The following is a 5,455-nucleotide window of genomic DNA, read 5'->3' as shown; positions in this document are numbered from 1 at the left end:
ATTCCTTTGCACTGTGCTGAATATTACGCATTTTTCGATGCTGCAGGTATCTGGCGGCGAGTTGGAGTGGAATGCTCTGAGTCAACTCCAATGAAAAGCCAGTGCACAATGGCCACTCCGCATGGTGCTGGAACACCTTTGAACTCGCTCAAGTACCCGTGCCCCATTTAGGAGGACAAAATGCGTTGTGCTCATCTCGGTATGGAAACAAACGCTCTCTGTACTCGCGGTGGCTTGAAAACTGTTTTCGTCAGATGAATGCGACAGTGTCTGCCTGTCTTTTTCACGCCAACGATATTTGGACCGGAGTCCACTTCGGTGCAATGCGCAATAGTTCATTTTCAGGTCTTCATGTATTCTAATGATCGAGATTTTAGAGAAATTTGTAACAAATTTACGAGATTGTTTGTTCGGAGGATCGTACGAAAACGTGATGCTTATCTAAACCGAAGCCCCTCCCCTAAACAACCGTCACCGGCACGAAAGCAGATCGTACTAAAACGAAAAACCGATGATTACGAACTGTTCTGACCACTGACCAGATTTTCAATTGCATTTTATATATTCTGTTTTATTGTGATGAACAATCGTGTTGTTGTAGACAACCACAAACATTTGACGTTCGCTTTATTTTCAAAGTTTCCTATCAATAGGCCGCTCCATTACTGTTATTATTACTTTTATATTCAAAGACTTCTGGTTAAAATTAGATATTATTAGGAAAAAGCACAATCAAACACATCAATATCATTACAGTAATAACGGTTATTTTTCCGAAACGGCCACCACTGCTGCAGCCCTTTTCTAATGGACTTTTCTGAAAATAACATTACAAAGTAAAATTGCTGTACACTGATATCCAAAACTGTTTTCCCAGCCGTCAATAATCACCTGTGACTCAAGGTTTCTCATTTTGCCTGTGACTCCGAGTTCATTTGGTTTTTATCATCGCTGCGTTGTATTTAACATGCACACAGGCATGTTATCCTGTAATGATACCCAATCCGCAGCATTCTAGCCATCGGTAGGATTCCATTAGTTCGCTTTTAGGTAACTTCATGGAGACGGCACCGCTAAAGTAGGACTCCACACTCATTAGCCGTAATGGCCGCGGACAGCCCTGACCCGCACGTGCCTGCATAATTTGGAGATTGCTAAAAAGCTCCCCTCATATAATATCTGTGTTAAGGATCATGTCAACAGATACTTGTGTGACCGAGAGAGATACTGTGCCGGCCGCTTGTGTAAACACTTTTCAGGATGAGAAAACTGCATTATCAATAACCACTAACATCATTCTAAATATACCGGATTTGTTTTTCAAAAACTATACCGCTCTTTAGAGTCCATGTCGGTCTCGGCAGGGAACATTTTCTTGAAATCTTTTTTCATTTAATGGATCAACAAAAGAAAGACTCGCATGCGGGTTTTGGATAAATTATGACAATATTTATGTTTTTACCCATGAGTATTTACTTTACAAAACATGCATTTTTCCAGGATCTTTAATGGAACCCAAATGTTTGCCAAACTCGCTTATCGTGCGGCAAACTCACCGCTGTTACAATCATCTACGTTGACTTTTTTGGTGGTGATTTAGTAAAGTCCCGGGGCGTGCAAGCGAAACTTTTATTCTGACGATGAATAATACGCTGCAAAGGCCAGACGTGTCTTTATTTTTGGAACAATGACAATGAGAGACGGAAAGATCCAGATGAAAGCAAGTATGGAAGTTAAACACTCTCATTAACAATGATCTGCCAGCATTCTGCTATTTGCATATTGCATGTTTGTGTAATTTATTCACGTTGATTCGACAAGTTGAAGTTTCAAGTGTGTCCCTTCCACTCTCCCCCATCCACTTTTATTTTTATCAGGGAATAATGATTTAAAACAAGGTCATTTGATCTTCTTTTTCAATAGACCTTAATGAAATATTCATTTACTCGCACGGCGTTTCTGAGGATGTTCAGTAAGACACAAAGGCCGAGCTTTTCATCATTCAAGCCCACGAATATAAATTATTATGCCCTTTTTTACCCACAAAACCCTATAGTTTTTTACCTTATATGGGATTTTATTGGTATCTAATTCTGTAATATGCTAATTGAATGTAGAGAATGTGGGCTATGTGTAATAGTCGAAGCTTTTCGAAGGATCATAGAGACTATACTGTATGTGGTGTGCTTTGTCCTTTCTAATGGCTCTTCTGCATGAACGATCTCTAGTGCATCATCACCGTCTCAGTACATTTGTTTGCATTCAGACAGCAGTTCTTATGCCTATGTACATAATCTATCCTCTGACAGATTGTTGCTTTGCTGTGTTTCCTAATGTACTCATTCTGATGTGAGCAAAAAGCAATGAAATACTGAGTTTCTCAGGGGATAACTCACCTTCAAATCCTGGTTTTAAATCTTATCTTTAAATCTATTTTGAGAAATGTCCTGTTGTTTTTTTGTTCATAACACTGAAACCTGTAGACTTCAATTGTGTTTAATTACCAGCATTCTTCAAAATATCATCTTTTGTGTTGTGCGGAAGAAAGAACGTCACACAAGTTTGAAATGACATGAATGGCGTTACATGGCAGATCAAACCAACGGACATTTAAACATCACACCCCTATACATTCAGCCATGCCCGTAGAGTTTGTCTTTTAAAGCTTTGATCGAAGGAAGTTACAAAACTTTAGTTTAGAGAGAGATCACTCGTCACAGACGAGTCTTACATCAAAAAACACAGTTAACCTTGTTATTTTAATCAATTACATACATGTATAATATAAGACAATACTTTGTTTTGTAATGTCCACATGAACAAAAATGCAATATACTGTACGTTGTCTTACCAAGGTGAACATTTACGGATACTACAGTATTTACAACAGTTTATCAATTCACAAAATGTACAGTATACTGTAATGCCCAAGTGACAAAGCAACAGGATCCCATTCGTTTCAATGGAGAGCTGGTGACTTCCGGACACAAAAGCAGTAGCAACCGTTGGCGACTAAATGGGGCGTTTCTGGGTGACAAAGTTGAGAAATGTTTAACTTTATGCAAATGAGGATCGACAGTCAATAGGGAGCTAACGTCAACGCCGCCGCCATATTGGTGAGGGTAATAGCCGCCTTCAAAGATATATGAGCGTATGGTGGAGCTGGATAAAAACACAACATCGTTTTCATTTCTCAACTAATTTCAATAGTCTTCTATTTACGAGTATAGACACGTTTTGACTCCAGTTAAAGATGGTTATAGACTTGAAAATTGATTTATCGTCAAACGGTACTGTTAAAAGTCAGGCTTGTCAAGCAATCATTTGGCTTATTAATTGTGTACACATCGCTGATGTGAAATAATTGAAGGTAGCTTAAATGCACATGAACAGAACACAGCTCGTTCACTTTAAAATCATTTGGAAAAATCTAAACATTTACTATATGACTATATACTGCTATTTCATACTTGTAATGCACGGCAGTTTTATTATATCACATACTTCATGTTTTACTGCTGTAATGGTTTTACCAGATTAATAAAAGAACATATTTTAAATGTCTAATATATCTACAGAAAAAGCCATATCCACACTGAAAAACATTAGTTTTTATATAATACGTAAATGGTTCTATATTACCTCGGTGTTTTGTTTGATGATTCACATAAAACTCAGAAACGATCTCTACATGTCTGTGTTTTTTCTCAACTACTGTTACTTGTCTATACTTAACATTGTTCCAGCTATTGGATTCTAACAGGCACAATTATTGGATTTCACATCTCTTTATGAGAACCGTTCATTTTGAAGTCGACTAACACTATCGAGATATGAAGCAACGATAGACATGATAAAGTTGTACTCTGCGAATATAGTGAACCATTGAAATATGTAGACGTGATTGTGATTTTAATGCTGGAAAAGCGCAGCTCTCCCATTGGGTTCAGTGGGCTTTTAGTTTTGCAGACGGTTTGCCAGTAACTTACTGTAGATTTAATTACTACTTAATACTTTCCTATGAGTATTGTTATCATTTGAGTTAAACTTTACTTTTATCAAAATTAAAACACTTTGACTTTTGAGATTCAAAACGAGCAAGAAGAGACTTCACTGCAAAAAAAGACATTCTTCCTAAGCATTTTCTGATATTTAGTCTAGTTGTATGAAAGAAAATATAAGAAATAGGAAAGTTTATTTTTAAAATAAAAATTGTAAATTATATCTACAGTAAGTTACTGGGAAACCTGCTGCAAAACTACAGCCAAGTCTTACAGTGTATCTTTTTCCGTAAATACTTCTTTTGTTGAATGCAAATGTTGACTGCTTCTCTGAAAATCATCTAGACCTCTCGCTCAACATTTTCAACGGCATCACTTTGCACTGTATTACTCCCTCCAATGGTATATTGGGTTGTTTCCCAATTCATGGATAAAAGCCATTTAAGGCCTAAATGTAAAAAACCAAGTGATAATTTAATTTAATAGGTTATTAACCGGGTAACACATACACAGACCTCTGCGCAAACTAAAAACTTGATGTGAGATTTCATCATATACTGCTTATGTACACCCAGTGTACGTTCGTTTTGTAAACCATGACGTCAATGTTCCTCCAAAAGTACTTTGTAATGCTGCATTCTGAAACAAGCTGAGCTATGTAGCATATAGATGAGAACCTCAAGCATTGCATGTAGATCCATAGCAGAGGAACTCTCAACATCTCTGAAGACCATCGGGCCCTTGCATCTAATGCACAAAATCAAATTATAATTAACCACATTTAAGTTGGAGCAGCAAGTCCCTCCTTATAGGTTTCCTGCGATCTCGTTTTTTTCTGCCTCGTGCCCGTGGAGTAATTAATATGGTAAGACATCATGTTCAGTGAATTCCTTCGAGATGGCTTTGCGAAAGCTGTTAAAGCCGAGAGGCCGAATTAGTATTCATGCAGATTTTCCCGCTACTAGTCCTCTCTCCCGTTGGGACCGAGGGCGAGATTGGGTAGACAGACATCGTTCATCCTTGATTATGTGAGCGGAATACCATCCGGCCGCTCGAGCGAATGGGGAACGTCGCTGTTTCCTTGGGCAGCGAATCAATTTTCTGTGATCCGCTAAATGGAACGGCAACACTGTGATACCTTAACCCCGCACATCGGGGCAGGGAAATAAATAAATAAAGGTGCCGAGTTAGGATGATTACCGGCCATTACCTATAGTCGGGTCTTCTCCATCAGTTCCCAACCATTTAGGGTGAGATTTTACATATGCCATTATTGTGCTATTATAACGGGAGGCATGAATGCGCTAGTCACATCTGTTTTCTCCCAATTAGCCCGCAACACAAAATCTAGCTGCTATTTAGATCTAAAATTGCTTGCCAGGGTATTTCACATCTGTTTTGTTCACAAATAACCATTTAATGTTACAATAAAACGCATCTGGGTTTTCATTCAT

The sequence above is a fragment of the Barbatula barbatula genome (genome assembly GCF_947034865.1).
Source record: "Barbatula barbatula genome assembly, chromosome: 6".
Taxonomy (NCBI): Eukaryota; Metazoa; Chordata; class Actinopteri; order Cypriniformes; family Nemacheilidae; genus Barbatula; species Barbatula barbatula.
Note: the sequence above shows the minus strand (reverse complement) of the source record.